This window comes from Elephas maximus, chromosome 6 (genome assembly GCF_024166365.1).
Source record: "Elephas maximus indicus isolate mEleMax1 chromosome 6, mEleMax1 primary haplotype, whole genome shotgun sequence".
Classification (NCBI taxonomy): domain Eukaryota; kingdom Metazoa; phylum Chordata; class Mammalia; order Proboscidea; family Elephantidae; genus Elephas; species Elephas maximus.
Genome location: NC_064824.1, coordinates 72618215 through 72634634, shown reverse-complemented (window position 1 = coordinate 72634634; position 16420 = coordinate 72618215). Strand labels below are relative to the sequence as shown.

The window sequence follows — 16420 nt, the reverse complement described above, 5'->3', positions numbered from 1 at the left end:
AAAGTAAAGTCCAGCTTAATGATGTGGATGGAGTGAAGCTTTTGGAACCTTCATTTGCTGATGCGGCACTACTGAAAATGAGAAGAAACAGGTGCAAACATCCATTAATAACTGGAACCTGGAATGTACAAAGTATGAATTGAGGAAAATTGGAAATTGTCAAAAATGAAATGGAGTGCATAAACATCAGTATCTTAGGCATTAGTGAGCTGAAATGGACTGGTATTTTGAATCGGACAATCATATGGTCTACTATGCTGGGAATGACAACTTGAAGAGGAATGGTATTACATTCATCATCAAAAAGAACATTTCAAGATCTATCCTGAACTACAATGCTGTCAGTCATAGGATAATATCCATACGCCTACAAGGAAGACCAGTTAATATGACTATTATTCAAATTTACGCACCAACCACTAGGGCCAAAGATGAAGAAATAGAAGATTTTTATCAGCTGTTGCAGTCTGAAATCGACTGAACATGCAGTCGAGATGCATTGAAAATTATTGGTGATTGGAATGCAACAGTTGGAAACAAAGAAGGAGGATCAGTAGCTGGAAAATATGGCCTTGATGGTAGAAAAAAAAATGCTGGAGATTGAATGGTAGAATTTTGCAAGAGCAACAACTTCTTCATTGCAAATACCTTCTTTCACCAACATAAACGGCAACTATACACATGGACCTCGCCAGACAGAACACACAGAAATCAAATTGACTACATCTGTGGAAAGAGATGATGGAAAAGCTCAATATCATCAGTCAGAACAAGGCCAAGGGCTGGCCGTGGAACAGACCATCAATTGCTCATATGCAAGTTCAAGCTGAAACTGAAGAAAATCAGAGCAAGTCCACAAGAGCCAAAATATGACCTTGAGTATATCCCACCTGAATTTAGAGACCATCTGAAGAATATATTTGACGCATTAAACGCTAGTGACCGAAGACCAGACGAGTTGTGGAATGACATCAAGGGAGTCATATGTGAAGAAAGCAAGAGGTCATTGAAAAGAAAGAAAGAAAAGACTAAGATGGATGTCAGAGGAAACTCTGAAACTTGCTCTCGAATGTCGAGCAACTAAAGCAAAAAGAAGAATTGATGAAGTAAAAGAACTGAACAGAAGATTTCAAAGCGCCCCTCGAGAAGACAAAGTAAATAAAGTATTATAATGACATGTGCAAAGAGCTGGAGATGGAAAACCAAAGGGGAAGAACATGCTCGGTGTTTCTCAGGCTGAAAGAACTGAAGAAAAAATTCAAGCCTCGAGTTGCAATAGTGAAGGATTCTATGGGGAAAATATTAAAGATGCGGGAAGCATCAAAAGAAGATGGAAGGAATACAGAAAGTCATTATACCAAAAAGAATTAGTCGATGTTCAACCATTTCAAGAGGTGGCATATGATCAGGAACCAATGGTACTGAAGGAAGAAGTCCAAGCTGCTCTGAAGGCATTGGCAAAAAACAAGGATCCAGGAACTGATGGAATATCAATTGAGATGTTTCAACAAATGGATGCAGTGCTAGAGGTGCTCACTTGTCTATGCCGAGAAATATGGAAGACAGCTTCCTGGCCAACTGACTGGAAGAGATCCATAGTTATGCCTATTCCCAAGAAAGGTGATCCAACCGAATGTGGAAATTATAGAACAATGTCATTAATATCACAAACAAGCAAAATTTTGCTGAAGATCATTCAGAAACAGCTGCAGCAGTATATTGACAGGCAACTGCCAGAAATTCAGGCTGGTTTCAGAAGAGGACGTGGAACGAGGGATATCATTGCTGATGTCAGATGGATCCTGGCTGAAAGCAGAGAATACCAGAAGGATGTTTACCTGTGTTTTACTGACTATGCAAAGGCATTCAACTGTGTGGATCATAACAAATTATGGATAACATTATGAAGAATGGGAATTCCAGAACACTTAATTGTGCTCATGAGAAACCTTTACATAGATCAAGAGGCAGTTGTTCGGACAGAACAAGGGGATACTGATTGGTTTAAAGTCAGGAAAGATGTGTGTCAGCATTGTATTCTTTCACCATACCTATTCAATCTGCATGCTGAGCAAATAATACGAGAAGCTGTACTATATGAAAAAGAATGGGGCATCAGGATTGGAGGAAGACTCATTAACAACCTGTGTTATACAGATGACACAACCTTGCTTGATGAAAGTGAAGAGGACCTGAATCACTTACTAATGAAGATCAAAGACCACAGCCTTCAGTATGGATTGCGCCTCAACATAAAGAAAACAAAAATCCTCACAACTGGACCAATGAGCAACATCATGATAAACAAAGCTTGAAGTTGTCAAGGATTTCATTTTACTGGGATCCACAATCAACAGCCATGGAAGCAGCAGTAAGAAATCAAGAGACGCATTACATTGGGTAAATCTGCTGCAAAGGACCTCTTTAAAGTGTTGAAGAGCAAAGATGTCACCTTGAAGACTAAGGTGAACCTGACCCAAGCAATGGTATTTTCAATAGCATCATGTGCATGTGAAAGCTGGACAATGAATAAGGAAGACCAAAGGAGAACTGACGCCTTTCAACTGTGGTGTTGGCGAAGAATATTGAATATACCATGGACTGCCAAAAGAATGAACAAATCTGTCTTAGAAGAAGTACAACCAGAATGCTCCTTAGAAGCACGGATGGGGAGACTGCGTCTTACATACTTTGGGCATGTTGTCAGGAGCGATCAGTCCCTGGAGAAGGACATCATGCTTGGCAAAGTACAGGGTCAGTAGAAAAGAAGAAGGCCCTCAAGGAGGTGGATTGACACAGTGGCTGCAACAATGAGCTCAAGCATGACAACGACTGTAATGATGGCACAGGACCAGGTAGTGTTTTGTTCTGTTGTGCATAGGGTCACTATGAGTCGGAGCTGCCTCGACGGCACCTAACAACAACAACAACAATGTCCGTCCTTGTCTTTTATGGTGGTTTTTACCTTAAAGTCTATTTTATCTGAGATTAATATTGCCCCTCCATTTGATTTCTGACAGTTACAATTTTTTTTCCTTCCTGGGAAGTTGAGATCGTTCATGACCTCCCCTGCCCTACTCCTTTTATGTTCCCTAAGGAGACAATATGGGTATATTTTGAATTATTGGACTTTCAGGCAGGAATATATTTTAGAATAGTGATCTCTAAACCATACTGGTTATCAGAATCATCTGGGGAATTTAAAAATATATACATATACATTCTCATTTCCTCCCAATCTTACTGAATCAGACACTTGGCCAGGTGGGAGAAGGGGCAGGAAGGGGTTAGGATCAGAATTCTTTTCTTAACTCTGCAGGTAAGTCTAACGATCAGACAGTGGAGAGCACAGAGGTGCTCCCAGAACTTCCTGTTTGGAACCATAAAGAGAAAGGGAGAAAAGTCTTTGTAAACCCTGGCCTGCTTTCCACCTACCTGGCAAATTACATTACTTCTGCTTTCAGCTTCCCTGCCTACTCCCCTCATTAAAATCGAAAAAACCAAACCTGTTGCCATCAATTTGATTCCAACTCATAGTGTCCCTATAGGACAGAGTAGAATTGCACCATAGGGTTTCCAAGGAAGGGCTGGTGGATTTAAACCGTTGATCTTTTACTTAGCAGCGGAGCTCTTAACCACTGTGCCACTAGGACTGTAATCTGTGCCACCTAATTCAGATAGTCACACTTCAGCTAAAGCAGGTGATTCCTCCTGCAGAAAACAAAAGATAATAAAATATACTTATTAGGACACTAAATATCCAGCTTTACAAATAGCTAATTTCATTTCCTCTTCACAATGTCATCATAAGATTATCAGCACTGTTTCATAGTTGAAGAAAATGGACTGAGAGGGGTATACTGTAATTTTGCCAGTTTTACACCATGGTTAGTCACAGAGGGATGCTTTGGAACCCAGTGCTGTGAGATGGGACAGATTATTGACATGTAGTAATTTGTAGCCTGTTTTTATTTTTGTTGGAGAGTTATTTGATAGAGGGAAAGGGTGATTTTCCCCTTTTTCCCTCCCCTGGAAGGAAACCAGGCCTCTTGTTCTGAGGTTTAGGACTCTCTTAAACTCAGGTTTTAAGAGCTTTAAGAACTTCTTTACGTTTCAAATGCTATCCTGAAAAAAAACATCAACCAGATTTTGAAGAGTTCTTGGCCCTTCAAGAAAGAAGCTGGAATTATCCTAAAAAAGGGAGAAGATGGAAACTGATTCACCAGGAAGGCAGATATGAGCCTACCCTGAGAAGATGAGTTCCGCCAAAGACTGGAGGGAGGCGTACCTGGATATAGACCCAGTATGTGGAGCAACTCAGAGTTTTCCACTCTGCCACAGCTACAAAAGGGCAAGGAATGTACCAACCTCAGCCAAGCCTAGGCAGTTGTACAACTTAAAACCTGACTCATGGGAAACCCTAGGAAGAGAAAAGGAATTCGCGTTCACTGCACACCTGTAATGTTCCAAGAATGCTTACCTCTGGGGCCCAGGGAGTCCCAAGAGCCTTTACAGGGTGTGAGAGCAGATGGGTTCCCTACCCCATCCAGTTCTTCTACCTCTTTCCCATCCCCCAACAGCTGGCTACAGAGCTGTGCTTCCAACCTCAGTGGCTATGGCATCTCCACTCTCTTCCTGAGCAGAGCCCTCACCTTGGCCTTTTGTTCTCAGCAAGTCAGGCCATCAGTGCGTGATTCTTGGCCTCGCCTCTTGTTCAAACCCCAGATCCTGGCTACCTTTGGAGTCTTCCTTGTGATTCAAGTTGGGGGAAATTATCTCCACCCTCCACTCTCAGCCCTGACCTGAGGGGGCCTCATCAAGCAGAAATTGCTTCTCTGGAGGCAGATCAGGAAATCTCAGCTTTCAGCATAGTTTAAGTACTCCTGAGATACCTATGAAAGGCTGTATTTGTGTACAGAGCCCTCAAGATCACTGCTCAGAGATTTAGCTATCTGCCCCTGCAGTGTAGTCATCTGCTTACAGCTTCATGGCCTGTAAAACATCTTGTTCTTTATCAAAATAAAAAACAAGCATGATAAGTGAGGTAAACCAAAATAAAAAAAAATCAAACACGCTGCCGTTGAGCCGATTAGGACTCATAGTGACCCTACAGGACAGAGCAGAACTGCCCCATGGGGTTTCCAAGGAGCACCTGGTAGATTCGAACTGCCGACCTTTATGGTTAGCAGCTGTAGCTCTTAGTTATTATGCCACCAGGGTTTCCGAGTGAAGTAAAGTAGAAACAAAAGAGCACAAACTGTGTGTTTCATGTATAGGAACTCAGAAACAGGCTCAGTTAACCTATGGTGATAGAAGGAGCCCTGGTGGTACAGTGGTTATGCACTAGGCTGCTAACTGAAAGGTTGGCGGTTCGAACCCACTTATGGCTCTGTGTGAGAAAAGACCTGGCAATCTACTCCCATAAAGATTACAGCCTTAGAAACCCTACGGGGCAGTTCTACACTGTCCTATAGTGCCACAATGAGTTGAAATCAACTTGACAACACACAGCAACAACGTGTTGATAGAGGTTAGGAGAGTGGTTACCTTTGGCTGGGTACTGGCTGATGGGGGCACAAGGGAACCTTCTAGATGGCTGGAAACTTTCCATATCTTAATCTGAATGGTAGTCACACAGGTGTATATATACGAAAAAAATCTATGGAGTTATACACTTAGGATTGTGCACTTTACTATTACATAAATGTTACCTCCATAAAATAAATAATAAAAGCAAACAAGCCAACAAACCTGGATGCTAAACAATAATCTGTAATAATCTGCTAACTCCAGCTTGCCTGTTACTATAGCCATTTAGCCCCTGCTTGCTGACTCAATCTCATCTTAATTTCTAAAATTAATCTGGCTCCCTAACCCCAAACTGCACCAGAAATTTTAAAAAGCCAGAGGAGGAGCTCTCAGGCCAGTATCCCTCATCTATGGCGTGATCTGTAGCATAAGTGTTTCTGTGCACAGGTGACAGAGCCAGACTGCGTAAGTTCAAATCCCTGCCCTGCCACTTAATGGTTACTTAAATTCTCTGTGTCCCAATTTCCTGATCTGTAAATAGACTTAATAATCAAGATTAAATATGTAAATTCACACAGTAAATATCCAAAACTATTATATATTTCTGGGGTTTATTATATGTTAAGACTATGCTAAGTGCTTTCCCAATATTATCTCATTTAATTTTTGCAGCAACCCTATCAGAATGAGGGTGTTGCTCCCATTTTACAAGGGAAGAAACTGAAAAATCAAAGAAGTTAAGCATGCCTAAGTTTCCACAGCTGGCTGGACGGTGCCAGGCTACCACCACCGACTGCTCTGACAGGATTCGCAATAGAGGTTCCCAGACAGATTTGGAGAAAAATGTAGAACAAAATTCTAACTCATGAAAAAAGATCAGACTTATTGAACTGTTGGAGACTGGAGAAACCCTGAGAGTATGGCCCCCGGATACCCTTTTAGCTCAGTAATGAAGTCACTCCTGAGGTTTACCCTTCAGCCAAAAATTAGACAGGCCCATGAAACAAAATGAGACTAAAGGGGCACACCAGCCCAGGGGCAAGGACAAGAAGGCAGGAGGGGACAGGAAAGCTAATAATGGGGAACCCAAGGTCAAGAAGGGGAGAGTGTTGACCTGTCGTAGGTTTGGCAACCAATGTCATAAAACAATATGTGTATTAATTGTTCAATGAGAAGGTAATTTGCTCTGTAACCTTCATCTAAAGTACAATAAAAAAGGAAAAAAATAAATAAAATGTCATAAAAATTGGAAGAAAAAAAGGTTGCACAGCTGGTAAGGGATGAAATTGGTTAGAACCCAGGTGTTTTTTCTTTTCCTGGGAAAGAGCTTCCTATTTACCCACCTGGGTCCCCTCAAACCCTGTATTCCATCTGCTTGATGCTTCCTTCCAGACTTTCCTAATGCTAACCCACCATTTTTTTTTTTTTTTTTCTAACCCACCATTAATTAGCTTTTCCCCCATTGCCTGCTGCTGAGACTGGCCCATACGGCCCACTCTTTTTTTTTTTTTAATTGAACTTTAGATGAAAGTTTACAGAACAAACTAGTTTCTCATCAGTTAGTATACCCATTGTTGTATGACGTTGGTTAACAACCCCACGACATGTCAACACTCTCCCTTCTCAACCCTGGGTTCCCTATTACAAACTTTCCTGTTTCCTCCTGCATTCCAGCCCCTGCCCCAGGGCTGGTGTGTCCCTTTAGTCCTGTTTTGTTCCATGGGCCTGTTCAATCTTTGGCTGAAGGGTGAACCTCAGGAGTGACCTCATTACTGAGCTGAAAGGGTGTCCGGGGCCATACCCTCAGGGTTTCTCCTGTCTCTGTCAGGTATGGCCCACTCTTTGGGGTAGCATTCTAGTCCTCTGGATTCTGTCTGAACCTCAGGCACATTACAACCAGTCTACTAACACATGCAGCAATAGGATCAAGATGGTGAACTCAGCTTACAAGGCTATGTGCCCTTTCACCCAAATTTTTTACCATGGAAACAAGGGAAAAAAAGGGGCAGGGGGAAGCTTGTTTCTTTAAGGAAGAAATCCACTCAGAACTGGAAAACAAGAAAGGGTGCTATTACCAGAAAATCTCAAAACGTCTGGAAGATATCAACATTGACAAGAGTGAAGAAAAACCACATCCCAAATTGGCTGCAGACAACTAACCACATAAATGATTAAAATAATGCAAAGATAAGAGCAAATCCAGAAAGATTCCAGAAAGGTTCCAAAATCAGAGTGAGCATTTACAATGATACGGAAGAGGACTCTGAATCAACCATCAGGATAATTTATTAAAGAGCTATACTCAGAACAGGGGGTTCCCCACCTCTGTCCCTAAACTGGGGCCTTGTCTGGAAGGGCACGGGCAGGGCGGGGGGGTGCGGTGTTGGGCAGGTGTGTGCGCAGAAAAAATTGTTAGGAGCAGGCAAAGTAGTTCTGCAAGGAAGAAAATGTGCACTGTCTGCCACCAGAGAGAAACCTTCCTTATTTTGGCATCCTGGCAGGGAAATAATGCAGATGTATGGTGTATTGGTTTTCTATTGCCACTGTAACAAAGCACCACAAGTTTAGTGGCTTAAAACAACACAAATTTTTTATGTTACAGCTCTGTAAGGCAGAGAAGTCTGACACAGGTCTTACAGGGCTAAAATCAAGGTGTTGGCATTCCTTTTTGGAGGTTCAATGGGAGAATCCAGTTTTTTGTTTTTTTTTTTTCTTTGCCTTTTCTAGCTACTAGAAGACACCTACATTCTTTAGCTTATGGAATCATCAAAGCCAACAATGTTGCATCTTTCTGGCCCTTCTTTCATAGTCACATCTGCCGCTGACCACAGTAGGGAAAGGGTTTCCACTTTTAAGAAATTATGTGATTGGCTCACCTGGGTAATCTCCACATCTCAAGTTCCTTAACTCAATCATATCTGCAAAGTCCCTTTTGCCATATAAGGTAACATTTTCACAAGCTCTGGGGATTAGGGTGTAGACCTTTGGGGGGCCATCCCACATGTTATTGGGTACCTAGCAGATAACCTTGCCTCCTGAGGTGGTAGTTGGAGTACCAGCTATTCCACCCAGGACCTGAATCTAGACTGACATCCACCAATGCTGACAGCAGTGACCTAAACAGACTCTGCTGGGTATCCTTGGCTGTGGCCCCCTTTGTTCCTGCTGGTTTTCCAAGGCTGATTCTCAGCCTTCTGTTGAATTCTGTGAGCTTTCCAATAGCTTGCCAGTGATTTTTTTTTTTTTTTGCATAAGTTAGCCAGAGGCAGTTTCTGTTACTTATCATCAAGAATTCTGAATGACACAAAATGTCCTACCTGTCTTCTCCACAACCATTCACCTTTAAGTAAATGCTTCCCATGTACCTTTCCTACCCACTTATATAGAGTTTGCTTGGGATCTTGCATTCAGGGGAGAGGTCTGTTAGGTAACACACCTGAACAAAGACAGGTAAAACTCATGACACTTCAATAATCAACCACATTCTTCATTTGTAAAAGTAAAGGAAAACCAACAACATGAAAGAGAAACCTTGGAACAAATAGACCTGACCTAGAAGAAAAAGAGATCAGAATAAGATCTTTATCTTACAAAAAAAAAAAAAAAAACCCATTTGGTATATCAGGGATCTTGGCGAACATTTCGCCTATTCCCAAGGGCAATCAGAGAATAAGAAAAAGTTCCTGGAAAATTATAATAAGAGGATTTTGTTCACTACCAAGCCCTAGCACTTAAAACAATACTTGGCATTATCTCCTGAAGTCATCTTAAAACTCGAACAATAGTTTAGCTTAACTAGTAAAAAGGGTCCACCTTGAACATTGTATTCTTTTAAGAACTATCTATATGGACTCAAACTGACAACAGCAACTCAAAGATAGGAACCGTACAGGTTAGTGAGTTTAGTCATTGAGGGAGGAATAACTCAGAAAAGGAAGGTGAGAATAATTGCACAATTCAAAGAATGTAATCAATGTCACTGAATTGTACACGTAGAAACTGTTGAATTGGTGTGTGTTTTGCTGTGTATATTATGAACAATAACAGAATAAATAAAATTTAGAAAGAAAACAATACCCGGCACACAGTAAACCCAAAAAATCAAACACATTGCCATCAAGTCGATTTTGACTCATAGCAACACTATAGGACAGAGTAGAACTGCCCCATAGATTTTCCAAGGAGCACCTGGTAGATTCAAACTGCCAGCCTTTTGGTTAGCAGCTGTAGCTCTTAACCACTAAGCCACTAGGTTTTCCTGGCACACAGTAGGTAGTCACTGTTTGTCTAATGAATTAATGATCAATGGAAGCTATTGGTGGAACAGCCAGCATTCCAACTCCAGGATGCAGGGTTGTCTGCCAAATGAAGATCAAATTAGTAATGTGGAAGATAAAGATAAGAAAATCTCCCCAAATTTGGAATAAAGAGGATGAAATAAATGAACAACATAAGAAAGAAGTTAAGCAATATGGAGAATTAATCCAGGAGAGCCAACAGCCATCTAACAGGAGCTCCAGAAGGAAGGCACAGAGACAATGAAGGGTGAAATCATCAAGGAAAAAATTAAAATTTCCCTGATATGAAGAAAGCACATATTTTAGACATAAAAGTCCCACTGACAAATCCTGGTGAAATTTAAGAACTCCACAAATAAAATTTCACATAAATAAAATCTGCAAAAGAATGCGAAGCAGATTGACATCAGACTTGTCATTAGCAACTCTGAATGCTAAAGACGCCAGAGGAATATTGTCAAAATTCTGAGGAGAAAATTATTTTGAACCTAAAAGTCTATGCCAAGGCAAACCTATGAGTGTGAGAGCTAATAGGGTTTTCACTGGATGATTTTCAGAAGTAGATCACTAAGCCTTTCTTTCTAGTTAGTCTTTGTCTGAAAGCTCTGCTGAAACCGATTCAGCATCATAGCACCAGGCAAGCCTCAAATGACAGACAGGTGATGACTGTACCTGAGGGGCATTGGCTGGGAATTGAACCCAGGCCTCTCGCATGGAAGGTGAGAATTCTACTACTGAAGCACCACTACCACCCAAAATTTCATTAGTTAGTATTAAAAGCAGAAAGCAGTCCTGAGGGGCTCAATTTTAGATAAGATTTAGATAGAATTTTACTTGATAGCAGTGAAATCAGAATAATTAATCTTCCGCACTACAAAAGAACAAGAGTCAGACTGACATCAGATTTCTCATCAGCAACGCAGGGTACTAAAATGCAATCAGAAAATAGCTACCAAGTTCTTTGGCAACAGGACTATAAACTACAATAGTATAGCCAGATTTACACAATTCAGCGTGCAGGTAGAACAGACATTTCATGCAAGGACTTGGAATACTTACATCTCACATACCCATTTGGGGGAAGTTACTTGAAAATATTCTGCAGCAAAACAATGAGAAAACTAAGAGGAAAGCCAGTGATCCAAGAAACAATGAAACCAACCCAGAAAACAGGAAAGGGAAGTTCCAGTATAACTTGCTATGTAGCAAGATGAAAGAGCAACCAGTAGAAATTGGAGGTGAATGTCCCCAGAATGGAGGTCACCAAGGGGGAAGTAAAAGTGTATAGAGGAGGGAACTGGTAGTAAGTGATAGAAAAACTGATATAATGCAAAACCTGAAAAAAGTTGAAAAGACTATAAAGGCAAATGGGATAAGACACACACATACAGACAAGGCAAATAGAAATACACCACACACACACACACACACATACACAAAACCACTCAATTTAAAAACAGAAATGAAAGCATAATGTGCCCTTTGGTTCCAAAGCAAAAAGAGACTTCCAGGGGTAAAAATTTAGCATAGGAGTGTAGTGTTCCATACAACTGAATACATAAAGTGTGGATTACAGAAGGCCTTCAAAACTAGGCTCAGAGATTTTGTACTCATGGTCCGATAAGCACTAGAGAGACAAAATTGGTTCTAGAGGAAGAGAAGAAAGGTTAAAGGCAGCCTTTCACTAATGTTAGCTTGGCAGTAGGAAAGGCAGGAAGCCAAGGGATAAGTCTGTTGCAATTCTCCAGGCATGAGGTGGAGGTATAAAGGTACAACAAGGAAGGAGAAGAGAACACATCAGGAAGGCATTTAAAAGAAGGACTCGACAGGACTCAGGTACCAAAATTGAATAAAGGGGTGTGGGGACAGAGGGTCAGATGGTCCCAAGGTTTTCCGGTCTGTGAACTGGAAAAGTGATGGTTTTTATCTAGTATTGCTTTTTATTATTACATGTATTAGCCTCCTCCTCTTCATCTCCCCAGTTGAGTTTAAGTTTCTTGATAGCAGAGATTAAAGTCTGTGATTCTTTGTTCTCTTAACACCAAGTATCTACAGCAAGAGGTACTCAATTAGCGCTTGTGGTTTGTGATGAGGATGATGCTTCAATGCTTTAAAGTTGGGAAGAGGAGTGATTTGGGACATAAAATAATGATGATGGTTGTTAGGTGCCCTCGAGCCGGTTCTGACTCATTGGGACCCTATGTATAACAGAACGAGAAACGCTGCCCCGTCCTGCGCCATCCTTACAATCATTGTTATACTTGAACCCATTGTTGCAGCCACTGTGTTAGTCCATCTCTTTGAGGGTCTTCCTCTTTTTCGCTGACCCTCCTCTACCAAGCATGGTGTCCTTCTCCAGGGACTGGTCCTTCCTGATAACATGTCCAAAGTATGTGAATCGTAGTCTCGCCATCCTTGCTTCTAAGGAGCATTCTGGCAGGTTTGTCCTTCCAAGACAGATTTGTTCATTCTTCTGGCAATCTATGGTATATTCAATATTCTTCACCAACACCATAATTCAAAGGCATCAAATCTTCTTCAGTCTTCTTTATTTATTAATTGTCCAGGTTTTGCATGCATATAAGGCAATTGAAAATACCATGGCTTGGCTCAGGCACATCTTAGTCCTTAAAGTGACATCTTTGCTTTTTAACACTTCAAAGAGGCCTTTTGCAGCAAATTTGCCCAGTGCAACGTGTCACTTAATTTGTTGACTGCTACTTCCACGGGTGCTGATTATGGATCCAGGTAATATGGAAATATGGAATTAGAGCTTTAGTAATATGTCCGATTCTATTGGAAATTGGAAGAAAATCATTTTTGAAAGTATTGCTGTGACTTCTTTGGTGTAACATCGTACTTTTTCTTTCTTTAGTATCCTTTACTTAACTCCATCTACATCTTTGTAGAAGGAGTCCTGGTAGCACAGTGGTTAAAGTGCTCGGCTGCTAGCCAAAAGGCCAGCCATTTGAACCCCCCAGGCACTCTGCAGGAGAAAGATGTGGCAGTCTGCTTCTGTAAAGACTACAGCCCTAGAAACCCTGTGGGGCGGTTCTACCATGTCCTACAGCGTCTGTATGAGTGGAAATCAGCTGGACGACAATAGGTATGGTTTTTGGATACCTTCGTAGAGTTGAAACCAAGCAATATTTGGAGATCTGACCATAGCAAAGGAAGCTCACTTCAAATTCTTCTTTCAAAGCTTTTTTGACTGAAAACAAACAGACCCTTTTTTAAGAAACAGCTATTTTAACAACTCGCTGCCCTAGGAGTATAGGTGTCTCACATTTTTTTTGTTCTTGTTTCTCAAGGAAAAAAACAAAATGTCATTTTCAAAGAACACACTAGGTGGCACTTGTGATGTATTCAATAGTTGCCTCAGACCTTTTTTTGGAAATGGATTGGTATAAATTCAATAAATATTAAAATGAAAAAAATCTTCATTACAATAATGAAGATAAATATCTTATGATTGTGTTTATCATGTTACTATGTATGAGCAATCTATGCAGTATTTGCATTTAAAATCCGGGTTTCGCTTTTATTCTAAAAACTACAATAGGGGAACCAACATTTATATAATAAATGAATTTCCCACATCACTAAAATAATAAATAAGAAAGTAACATTTGATTTGCAAAAAGATTCATTATAGGTATTCTTTTAACTACTCAGTTCTTCTATTCCATTTTAAATGTTTCAATTTGTAAAAAAAATTATAAAATAAAAGTTCCAGAGTCTATCTATTGTGTAAAGCAAAATGGATTATCATTATTTTAAATAAGGCACAAGAGTTTAAAGTTTTTTGAGTAACATTAACACAAAAAAATTAAAGCAGATGTCTTAAGATTTCAACCATGTTTAAAGTTGTAAGATAAAGAGTTTATGTAAACATGTTGTCTTTTCTGTTACTCAGTTTTCATTTGACAAGTTGCTTAATGCTTTATCTCATGGTCCCACTTTAATCTGGGGACACTGTAAGCTTTTAACAGAAGTGCTGGTTGAGATAGTATTTAAATTAGAAAATATTGTTACCAAACACCCTGCCAACAAATGTAGCCTACAGACCCTCTCCCTGTATCGCATCTTTTCCCTACCTATTGCGTAGGCCTTCACAGTAACCATATTGTGGATTGGATTTCACTCCTGGCTCCATCTCACTTTCCTACCCTTATTCTCCCTTTGTCTCGCTTTTCTTTCTTGTTTTAAATATATTTCTTTCTTGCTGTACCTTTTGTGGGATAATTTAACAAAATGAAATCATTTTGGAACAAGATGGGCTATAAATAAATTAATAATAATGCTAATATGCTGTCTTATAATTGCTCTAATTTGTAGGTTTTGGATGAAATTGACGTTTTGAAGGTAGTATCTCATGTAGTGGTAAATTCTGTGTGTCAGAGCTCAGAGCTAAATATGCAAAACAGCACCAGTGCTGAAAAAATCTTGGGTCCCAGTCTAACAGTTGGGTTTCTTTGGTTGCAAATAATAGGAATGAATTCTGGCTAACTTAAGCACCAAGGGACTTTTAACAGAGTGCTTGCCAGAAACTCACTGAATGGATGGGAGGCTGGAGTGCCAGGCCTGGACACAAGAGAGAGTGGCCAGCTCCTGGCACTCGGGCAGCAAGAACAATTTAAAGATCTTGTCTGGGTGCTGCTGCTCCAATGTACACATTCCAACCTTTTCCTTCCTGTGGACTCTACTCAAAATTAAAAGTTCCAAAACTCCAGGTTGGCTTAATGGATTCTATACATTCACAGATTTCTAGTGCTAAAAATATGGGTAATTTAGTATGCAGTAAAAGTTTTGTCTTGAAAGGTTGCAAAAATATAAAATCACATAAATTTGAAAATAGAAAACATTCCCAGAGTTCAGCTGGCTTTCTTCAACTCACATGCGGCTCCTTGGTTGCAGTGGGATGTGATATGTTTGATTTTTGTTGTTGTTGAGAATATACACAGCAAAACATACACGAATTCAACTGTTTCTACATGTCCAGTTCAGTGACACCCATTGCATTCTTCAACTTGTGCAACCATTCTCACCCTCCTTTTCTGAGTTGTGACTTCCCCATTAACATAAACTCGCTGCCCCCTAAAGCTCTTATCTAATTTTTCAAGTTATTATTGTCAATCTGATCCTATTCAAGGCAGATATTTTTTTACTAGTTAAGCTAAACTACTGTTTGGTTTTAAGAAGACCTCAGGGGATTTTTTTTTTTTTAATAATTTTTATTGTGCTTTAAGTAAAAGTTTACAAATCAAGTCTTTAAGTGAAAGTTTGCAAATCAAGTCAGTCTCTCACACAAAAACCCATATACACCTTGCTACACACTCCCAATTACTCTCCCCCTAATGAGACAGCCCGCTCTCTCCCTCCACTCTCTCTTTTCGTGTCCATTTTGCCAGCTTCTAAGCCCCTCCACCCTCTCACCTCCCCTCCAGGCAGGAGATACCAACATAGTCCCAAGTGTCCATCTGATCCAAGAAGCTCACTCCTCACCAGCATCCCTCTCCAATCCATTGTCCAGTCCAATCCATGTCTGAAGAGTTGGCTTTGGGAATGGTTCCTGTCCTGGGGCAACAGAAGGTCTGGGGGCCATGACCACCGGGGTCCTTCCAGTCTCAGTCAGACCATTAAGTCTGGTCTTCTTATGAGAATTTGGGGTCTGCATCCCACTGCTCTCCTGCTCCCTCAGGGGTTCTCTGTTGTGTTCCCTGACAGGGCAGTCATCGGTTGTAGCCAGGCACCATCTACTTCTTCTGGTCTCAGGATGATGTCTCTGGTTCATGTGGCCCTTTCTGTCTCTTGGGCTCATAATCACCTTGTGTCCTTGGTACACGTCATTCTCCTTTGATCCAGGTGGGTTGAGACCAATTGATGCATCTTAGATGGCTACTTGCTAGCATTTAAGACCCCTCAGGGGATATTTTTGGTTTAAGTTTTAAAGATCATCTCAGGGCAATAATTTCAGGGGTTCATCCAGCCCCTTTAGCTCCAGAAAGTCTGGAGTCCACGAGAATTTGAAATTCTGTTCTGTATTTCCCTCCTTTTATCAGATTTTTCTATAGAATCTTTTATCAGTAATTTAGCAATTGTAGCTAGGCACCATCCAGCTCTTCTGGTCTCATGGCAAAGGAGGTAGTTGTTCATGGAGACAGTTAACCACATATTCCATATCCTCCTCCTATCCCTGACTCTCCTTCTTCCTCTGCTGCTACAGGCCAATAGAAACCAATTGTCCTGCTTTGGATGGCCTCTTGCAAGCTTTTAAGACCCCAGACACTACGCAATGAACTAGGCGGTAGAACAGAAACACTAAACACGTTATTAGGCCAATTAACTGGGATGTCCCGTGAAACCATGGCCCTAAACCTCCAAACCAAGGAACCAAATCCCTTGAGGTTTTGGTTGCACATAAGCAGTCTCAGCAGCTACTCTTTTTTTTGGTCACTGTTGTAAATATATCTATGACACAACTTTTACCTGTTCAGCTTTTTACAGGTGTACAATTTATTGACAGCAATTACAATAATTAGCTGTGCAACCCTATCCTTAATCAATGTGATTTTTCCATCATCACATTTAAT

At 40.7% G+C, this 16420-nt stretch overlaps 1 protein-coding gene and 1 long non-coding RNA gene across 10 annotated transcripts in view; one reads left to right on the top strand and one right to left on the bottom strand.

The window, feature by feature from the left end:
- Positions 1-16420, bottom strand: part of LOC126077811 (uncharacterized) — a 56414-nt gene that overhangs the window by 18068 nt on the left and 21926 nt on the right. The gene's annotated exons all lie outside the window — the stretch shown is intronic.
- GPR155 (G protein-coupled receptor 155) overlaps positions 11557-16420 on the top strand; it is a 100390-nt gene continuing 95526 nt past the window's right edge. For 3 of the 7 annotated variants that reach the window (XM_049887473.1, XM_049887476.1, XM_049887480.1), the window contains exon 1: positions 11558-11663. The gene's annotated coding sequence lies outside the window, so the exon portion shown is untranslated. Of the gene's footprint in view, positions 11664-16420 lie in introns of all 7 variants that reach the window. The other 4 variants (XM_049887478.1, XM_049887479.1, XM_049887474.1 and 1 more) reach the window with 3 other exon arrangements.